This window comes from Dromiciops gliroides, chromosome 3 (assembly GCF_019393635.1).
Source record: "Dromiciops gliroides isolate mDroGli1 chromosome 3, mDroGli1.pri, whole genome shotgun sequence".
Lineage (NCBI taxonomy): Eukaryota > Metazoa > Chordata > Mammalia > Microbiotheria > Microbiotheriidae > Dromiciops > Dromiciops gliroides.
The window spans coordinates 388340898-388350761 of record NC_057863.1 but is presented as its reverse complement, the minus strand read 5'-3'; the positions used below and the strand labels follow the sequence as shown (position 1 = coordinate 388350761).

The following is a 9864-nucleotide window of genomic DNA, read 5'->3' as shown; positions in this document are numbered from 1 at the left end:
GGAGGATGAAATGAAGGAACAAATGAGAGAGAGGAACATTTTATTATTATTTTAAGTAATAAATATTTTTATTTATAGTTTTGAGTTCCAATTTTTATCCCTCCTTCCCTCCCTCCCCTCCCCACTTCCTGAGGCAGTAAACAATAAGATGAGGGTTATACATGTACGATTATGTAAAACATGACCATATTTGTCATTTTGTACAAGAAAACTTGAATAAAAGAAAAATGAAAGAAAAGGGAAAAGAGCATGCTTCAGCCTGTGTTCCATCAATATCAGTTCTTTCTTTAGAGGTTGATAGTATGTTTCATCAATAGTCCTTTGAGATTGTCTTGGATCATTGTATTGCTGAGAATAGTTGTCATTCACAGTTCTTCATCAAACAATATTGCTGTCTCTGTGCACAGTGTTCTCCTGGTTCAGCTCACTTCACTATACATCAGTTCATTCAAGTCTTTCCAGGCCTTTTTCTGAAATCATCCTGCTTGTCATTTCTTATACAATAATATTCCATTACCACCATATACCACAGTTTGTTTAGCCATTCCCCAATTGATTGGGTATTCCTTTGATTGAGAGGAACATTTTATTTTATTTTTTATTTATTTAGAATTTTATTTTTCCCCCAAATTAAAACTTTGTGTTCCAAATTTTCTTCCTCCTTCCCTCCCCACCCCCCTTAAGAGCTCAAGCAATTCAATATAAGTTATACATGTGTAGTCATGAAAAACATTTCCACATTAGTCAGGTTGTGAAAGAAAACAGAGACCCCCCCCACCCCATGCTTCAATCTGTATTCAGACACCATAAATTCTTTCTCTGGAGATGGATTGCATTTTTCATAAGTCCTTCAGTGTTGTCTTGGATCATTGTATTGCTGAAAATAGCTAACTCATTTACAGCAGATAATCTTATAATATTGTTGTTATTTTGTATACAGTACATTTTACTTTGTATCAGCTCATGTAAGTCTTTCCAGGTTTTTCTGATAGCATCCTGCTCATCATTTGTTATAGCACAATAGTGGAGAGGAACATTTTAGTAATCCAGTTTAGCTAGAATGAAGAGTATGTGAGAGGAAATAGACAAGGAAACTGAGATAGAGGTGAAAAAATAAAGTCATTCTAGTGAATCAGAGCCATAATATTTAGGATTTTGGTGCTAGGGATTTAATATTTTATTCTATAGGAAATAGGGAGACAATGAAAGTTTTTAAGTAGGTGGGTAACATTCACTTATATATTAGAAAAGTTATTTTGATAGCTGTGTACAAGATGGTTGTTCAGTTGCCATTATTTTTATCAGAAGGGAATAGATTTTCTTTGAATAATTCTCTTCTTTAACAAAATATTAAACAGAATTCAATCAATCTTATAAATATCAATAAAATAAAAATTCCCCACCTCAAACTACACAAATTTCATGTGAATTAAACTTATATTCTATCACCATCTGATTACCAGTATTTTCTTTTCTAAATTCTGTTACCTCTTCCACACCCTTCCTGCATCTTTGTCCTTATTTTTTCCTACAGAGCCCAAGGTCACTTAATGATAAACATTTCTGCAACACTAAATAGTTTTACAAGGACTGTTTTCAACATTGCTGGGAGGCCAAAAGATTATTTAAAGATTAACAAACTGGAGACCCGGTGTTCTTAAAGAAGCAACAATGGGATGACAGAGGCCAAGTAAGCGTGGCTAAGTAAATTAACTGTGTAGGCATCTTCATCCCAGGGTAGGAGAATAGTAAATTTAGATTGAAGGAACCTTAGAGGCGATATAGTCCTACCCCCTCTCATTTTACTGATAGGGAGACTAGGGCTTAATTAAGTTCAGTGACTTACCCAAGTTTACACTGCTACCCATGGTCACCACTTCTTATAGTGGTAAAACCAGGATTTGAGCTCAGGCCCTCAGACACTAAATCCATCTTCTTCTCTGAAGCTGATTCCTTCCCCCTCCCAAAGTCTTTCCTACTCATGTCACAGAATTAAAGAATATAGCAAAGGACTGAGCTGCATCAATCATAATGTAGTGCATTTTTTAAAATCCTCAGGGCAAAAATAAATACATAAATACATTTTTAAGAATTAAAAATTTTAAAAATTATTTAAAAGTAAAATTATAAAACAATTTTTTGATTTAAAAATTTTCAATAATATTTCATTTTCCCCAACTATGTGTCAGGACAAATTTTAGCATTCTTTTTTTTTTTTTTTTGGTGAGGCAATTGGGGTTAAGTGACTTGCCCAGGGTCACACAGCTAGTAAGTGTTAAGTGTCTGACTTCGGATTTGAACTCAGGTCTTCCTGAATCCAGGGCTGGTACTCTATCCACTATGCTGCCTAGCTGCCCCTTTAGCATTCATTTTTACAAGATTTTGAGTTCCAAATTTTTCTCCCTTCTCTTCCCTCTTCCTAAAATGGTAAGCAATTTAATATAGGTTATATATGTGCAATTGTGTAAAACACATTTCCATTAGTCATAGTTGTGAAAGAGGAAACAGATAAAAAGAGAAAAAACATGAAAAAATGAAGAGAGTGAAAAAGTATGCTTCAATCTGTATTCAAAGTCCATCAGTTTTTTCTCTGGATATGGACAGCATTTTCCATCACGAGTTCTTTATATTTGTGTTCAATTCATAGTTGATCATCACACAATGTTTCTGATACTGTGTACTATATTTTCCTGTTTCTGCTCATTTCACTTTGCATCAGTTTGTACAAGTCTTTCTAGGGTTTTCTGAAATACACCTGCTCATCATTTCTTATCACACAATAGTATTCCATTACATTCATATACTGCAATTTGTTTCACCATTCCCCAATTGATGGGCATCCCCTCAATTTCCAATATTTAGCCACCATGCAAAAGACTGCTATAAATATTTTTGTACATGTAGGCCCCTTACCCTTTTCTATAATCTCTTTGGGATACAGACCTAGTAGTGGTATTGCTGGATCAATTTTTTTTAACTTGTTAAATACTTGTTTATTGGAAAAAATAGACTGAGGAGGGGTCACTAGATTCACCACAGAGCAACAACACCACACAAGTTAGGAGTGACTGGAGAGGTCAGTGCAAATTGCTGGCATCTCAGCCTCTTTCTGGACTGTGACTTTGAGGAATGACCTGGAGTGTTAGGGTATAGCAGGTGGAAGACTTTGACTTAGTAGGCATGGTTAGAGACAAAGAGAGACTTGCTGGCTGCATCTCCTGACTTTCCAATTGGTATGTACTTGCCTTGAGCAGTTAGGCTATTAGCTACAGCCCGGGTAATATATTCCTCTTGGGTAGCCTGGACATTTTCCTTTTTTCAACTCCAGGTCTTGAAGGCAGATGCCTGCAGGGCTCAGCCATAAGAAAAGGTCAGGGCCCATGGCTTATACAAGGGGCAGGTGTTGATGGCATTGAGGTTGATGGAGGCATTCCTCCTCACTCTGACCCCCAGATGGGAAGGTGATACCAGTGACTAAAGGAGGCACAGTCCAGTGAAGGGCAGTTACAGTTGCCAATTGTGATTCCCCTCATGTGAATGCTTTTGGGTACAGGCATGGCCAGGGGTGACCATGTTAAGCTTTAGCAAGGTCCCTTCTAGGTAGAAATAGTGGTTTCTCAGAGCTTTGTAGAAAGCAGCAAGGACCTTCTCAGTGATATACTGACAACACTTCAGATCATGTTCTCCCTCAGCAAGGATCTCTGGCTCTACAATAGGGACAATACCATTTTGCTGGCAAATGCTGGCACATTGGGGCCATATATTGGCATTCTCCATAATGGCAATTGTATTATCCCCAATCTTCAGTACACAATACCATGGCAAAGTCAGCTCCATCCTTCTTATACTGGGCACAGCACTCAGCAATCCAGACCTTGAGTGGTAGTTTTGTCACTGGTCTCTGCCAGGGGTACTCCACTGCTGTTCACCTTGATGCCCACGATGCCACCCTTTGCCTTTATGACTTTGGGTAAGGAATAACCATCATTGGTTTCCTGATAGAGTGTCTCATGAAAAAGATTAATACCTCCTTTGCAGTTCACTTGATCATCTGTTGTTAGAAGTAATTGCTAAAAGAGGGACCAATTTTTCTCTGTGTTCTCAGTTGAATGGACTGCAACTGCTTTGCAATGCTACTGGGAAATTTATCTACTAACAAGATTCCCTTGCTCAGAACAACAATTCAGTGAGCTATATCACACAGTTCTTTATTTTGCTCTAGTGTCAATGCTGGGTCTTAGCAAGGTATGCTTTCCTTGGCTGTGCTGTTAGTTTCCTGCAGGAAGTAGACTGTTTATCATTGGGAGTTAAACTTCCAGATCCAAACATTTTGGTTGCCTATTGGGCATAGTTCCAAATTGCTCTCCAGAATGGTTGGATCAGTTCACAACTCTACCAACAATGCATATAATACAATTTTTGCTGTCAATTGATGGGCCTGCTACTTCTAGTATTAACCACTTCCTACCCATGCAGCTCCCTACACCATCACCATTTCCTACTTTGGACAATACCCCAATAATAATTTTTAAAATACCTTCTTTATTATTACCCTAATTTTTATTTACAAACATGAACATTTCCATGAACATAGAAAAGAAAAAGTGATTGTATATGAAATTGGCACCCAAAAAAAAGAGGAAAGAAAAGTTTGTAGGCAATACTTTCTTTTCTGTGTCTTCTCAACTTCCTTCTGCTCTTTTTCATGTATGGAAAAGTTTCATCGATTCTCTTTTCTTTTTTCTTCTTTTTTTAAATTACTATCCCTATCTTTTACACCTTTCCCCACATTTTCATAACCTTTATCCCCCAATTAAAGCCCTCCCTTATAACTGTAGGGGAATTCTCTCCACTAAGAGGAGTGGGACTTCTTGGTAGAGTTGTGCTCATCAGCAGAGGTCTGATAACTATAGGTCAAAGATAGGTTAAACCGAAGGCAAAGAAATGTGCTAAAGAAACTTTCAATAATAGCTTCAACTTCCTAGGGTACATATTTAATTTTATATAGCTTTTCAGTCTGATTAGAATAATAGCTGATCAGTAGTAGTCTGCAGCAATTTAGGATGGATAAAAAACCCCTTTCACAGGAGAGGGAGGAGTAGAGAAAGGGGAAATTATTGAAAGGAGAAAAGGCTTCTGGGGGGAATATTCCATACAATTGGAAAAATTTGCTATCAGAACAAACCTTCTGAAAGAGATCCCAAAATGAAAACTGCCAGGAATATTATATCCAAATTCCAGAGCTCCCAGGTCAAGGAGAAAATATTGCAAGCAGCCAGAAAGAAACAATTCAAGTAATGTGGAGCCAGTCAGGATAACACAAGATCTGGCAGCTTCTACATTAAAGGATCAGAGGGCATGGAATATGATATTCCAGAGGGCAAAGGAACTGGGATTACAACCAAGAATCACCTACCCAGCAAAACTGAGTATAATCTTTCTGGGGTTGGGGGGGAAGGGACTTCAATGGAAAAGAGGACTTTCAGGCATTTGTGATGAAAAGACCTGAACTGAATAGAAAATTTGACTTTCAAATACAAGACCCTAGAGAAAAGGTAAACAGGAAAAAGAAATCATGAGGGATGTTAAAAGGTTAAACTGTTTACATTCCTACATGGGAAGATGATACTTCTAACTCATAAGAACTTTCTCAGTATTAGGGTAGCTGAAAGGAATATACTTAGAGAGAGGGCACAGGTGTGAATTGAATATGAATGGATGATATCTGTAAAGCATTTATTTTTTATTTATCCCTTTTTTGTGGGGCAGTTAGGGTCAGGTGGCTTATGTCTGGGGCCGGATTTGGGTTAGGGGCCTCCTGGGTCCAGGGCTGGTGCTTTGCCCACTGCATCACCTAGTTACCCCATGATGACATCTTTAAAATAAAATTAAGCGCTGAGAGGAATGCACTGGGAGAAAGGGAAAGGGAGAGGTGGAATGGGATAAAGTAGCTCACATAAAGGAAGCAAGATCGCCAAATATAACCATGATTCTTGGTTCGGGGAGCATGGTAGAATGTCAGGCCTGGCCAGAGCAAGCTTTGCAGCACAACCAGTGCATTGCCTCTCTCCATCTGGATACTCCAGGACCCTGGGGAAGGGACAGATGGACAAATGAGTTGTTGTTGAAACTGAAGGTCTCCAAGGAGCTGTTCATGCTTGCTCAGCTGCTAGAAAAGGTTCCAAAACCAGGTATTTTGTCCTGATTTTTATGGTTTCTTTCATGGGAATAAAGACAATTCAATTAAAAAAAAGAAGCAAGAAAAAGCTTATGGAGTGTAGGGGAAGGTGGGGAAGGAGTGGGGGAGTGAGTGAGCCTTACTCTCATCAGAATTGGCTCAAAGAGGGAATAACATACACACTCAAGTGGGTATAGTAATATATCTTGCCCTGTGGGAAAGTGGGAGGAGAAGGGGATAAGGGGGAAGAGGTGAAGGAAGGGAGGGTAGATTGGGGGAGGGGGAAATAAGAAGCAAAACAATTTTGGGGAGGGACAGGGTGAAAGAAGATAGAAAATAGAATAAATATCAAGGGGAGGGAATAGGATGGAGGGTAATACAGTTAGCAATAGTAACTGAAAGAAATGATGAGCAGGATGCTATCAGAAGCACTTATGAAAAATTTAATCCATCTACAGAGAAAGAGATGATGGTATCTGAATACAGATTGAAGTATACTTTTTTGTTAGTTCCTCTTTTTTTGTTGTTGTTTTTTTTTTTTTAGTGAGGCAATTGGGGTTAAGTGACTTGCCCAGGGTCACACAGCTAGTAAGTGTGGCCGGATTTGAACTCAGGTACTCCTGACTCCAGGGCCAGTGCTCTATCCACTACGCCACCTAGCTGCCCCTTAGTTCCTCTTTTTAAAGTTATTTTGTCTGTTTTTTCACAACTTGACTAATATGGAGATATTTTGTATGACTTCACATGTATAACTTATATTGAATTGCTTGAGTTCTTAGGAAGGGGTGGGGAGTGAGGGAGGAAGAGAATTTGGAATACAAAGTTTAAAAATCGATGTGAAAATTTGTTTTTACATGTAACTTGGGGAAAATTCTAAATAAATAAATAAATTTAAATAAAAAAGAACAAGAAGACATTTCCTTTTTGAGAGTAGGACATAAGGGATGGTGGCCAAATACTTTTACAATTGAGAAAGAAGTCCTTTTAGGCTAAACTGCAGGTGCCTCTCATCCAAGGGAAACAAAGAATTGTTACAAAAATCAATGAGACTATCCACTTTACATAGTTTGTTATATTTTATTTCTCCTCACTTTCCACTATTAAACCACCAAGTGGTTGGGGGATTTCTACATTGTTTCTACATAAAAATGCCATAAAATATTGTGGTTCTTAACTCTCTCTGCGTAGCAAATAAGTATATCCTAGCAAAACCAAATTTGAGTAGTTTTGGTCATACCTGAAAACATGTTTCATTCTGTTCCTATAGTCCATTGCCTTTCTGTAATGAAGTGGGAGGCCTGTTTCAGAATCATGCTTCTGAAGCCCTGATGAATCATTGCATTGATCAGAGTTCTTAAGCCTTTCAAAGTTGCCCTTTGCAATGTTGAGCTGGTATACAAATTGCTCTCTTGCTTCTGCTCACTTCATTCCTCATCAGTTCATACAAGTCCTCCCAGGTTTCTCTGAATCTATGTCTTACATTATTTCTAATGGAATAATATCATTCCATTGTATTCATCTACCATAATTTTTTTACCCATCCCCCAATTGATGGGTACCTATTTTCTTTCTACTTCTTTACTAGAACACAAAATACTGCTATAAATAGTTTTATATTTACACAGACACTTTCCTATTGTCTTTGATTGATTTCAGCCTGAAGTATACAGTCAGTGACTTCAACATTAATTGATGATGGTCTGCTGAGAACACTATGCAAGTGTTCAGTCCACCTCTCCTGGATTATGTCCTTATCACTAATCAATGTGGCTCCATCAGCCCTGAGTAATTGAGATGTGCCAGAGGTCTGTGGCCCATAAATAGTCTTCAGGGAATTATAAAAGTGTTTTGGATTATTACTATCCATGTAAAACTGAATTTCATCTGCCTTCTTACTGAGCCAAGAATCCTACATCTCTTTAAGCTTCATTTTTACTTTACTTTTTTTTTTGTACTTTACTTTTGATGGAGTTTAACACTGCCTTCTTACAGATGGATGAACTATCTTGTTGGTAAACCTTGTGGAGTTCTTGTTTTCCATTTAGCATCTTCTGAATTTCCCCATCATTTTTTTAAAACCAATCTTGATGTTTGCAAGGATTCTAGCCCAGATGAATAAATGTGGTGCTGTACACTAAATCTCTGAAAGCTCTCTACCCCTTTTTTGCTCTATGGTTGCCAATCATGTGTTGCCTTTGTTTTTCTTACAAGTTATTAATTGACTGTTCCTCTTCAGAGGAGCCCACTAATTTGTTGACATTAAATGTTCTGGTAGTGGTCTTGTCTTGGGGCTGCTGCTTTTGTTGAATATGAATATTTAGCCTTTGTCACTCTAACATCCTTTCTGTCTCTTTTCCTTACAATCACATAGTCTATTAAATGCCAAGGTTTGCTGCAGGGGGGCATCCACAAAGTTTTATTATGTTTAGGAAAATGGAAAACAGTGTTGGTGATGAGGTCATGAGATGCACAAGTCTTCAGTAGTAAGTGACCATTACTGTTGCTGTTTCTGACTTCATTCCTTCCAAGGACTCCCTACTATGTCTGTTAATCTGTAACTACTCTGGCATTAAAGTCACCCAGAACTACAAGTTTGTCTTCTTTCAGTATATTAGGGTGTCCAGGTCTCCATAAAATTTTTCTTTGCCCTCCTCAGGGTTTATCATTGTGGGAGCAAACTCACTCATGATGGTGGTGTGGCACTTTCCTGCAAGTGGCTATTACAGTCATGAGCCTGTTGTTCTCTCATTTTGGGAGGTATACATGCTTGTTGACTAGATTAGTTTTGAATGCAAATCCTATGCCAGCTTTACTGTTCTCATCATCATTGAGGCCACTCCAGAAAAATATGTATCCAGCTCCATCTTCAGATAGCTGGCTTTCATTTTCCAGCCTTATTTCTCTCAGGGTGGCTATTTGGATGGATTACCTGCTGAGTTCTCTCACAACAAGAACTGTCTGTCTTTCAGGTCTACTAGATTTCTTGTTCATCAGCTTATGCACTTTCCATGTACTGCTGGTAAGTGGAATCATCTTTGCAAACATTTTTGTACTTTTTTGTGTGTTTTGACCACAGGATGGGATCCCCTGCCACAGTATTCAGGCTAGGGTTGCATGAAACAGACATTTTTTTTAAGGGCACCTTTTCTAGCCCCTTCGTCATGCCAGCAGGTGAGCAGTGTGGCTCTTTAAAAAGGTTGCTCAGATACCCAGGAGACTGCTGAATCCCTCTGTTGTTTAAGTCCAGTGAGAAGACAACCTTACGACCTAGCCAGGGTTGTGACTATAGCTCCTTGTATATCTGCACCTGCTGCTTCATCACTTGCCTGTCATCACAAGACTTTGAGGCAGGTAAAAATGTTAAAATGGTATGGGTTTTGTCCTTTGACTCACACATAAATTGCATTTAAGTGAGGCAGAGTTGTGCAAAATAGTTGACTCTGGGAGAGAGTGAGGCCAACAAAGTCCAGTGGCAAGACAAAAGTCAAGATCATTGGTGATGGCTCAGGATGGTGGATGACCTGGGCGTCTTTGATATCTAACCCAGCTCCAAATGCTCCACAACATCTCCTTTAGCCGCCTTCATAGCCATTAGAACAAATTGTTCTTATCTGCTGCAGGGGGAAGCCTTCACATGCTTGGGGTAGATACTCCTCCCTCCAACTCACCCTCAATCTGATTTAGCC

The 9864-nt window shown here is 38.7% G+C and overlaps 1 pseudogene; it reads right to left on the bottom strand.

Moving 5' to 3' along the window:
• Window positions 1–3171: 3171 nt before the first annotated feature.
• On the bottom strand, window positions 3172–9341 carry LOC122747655 (annotated as a pseudogene).
• Window positions 9342–9864: the final 523 nt, after the last annotated feature.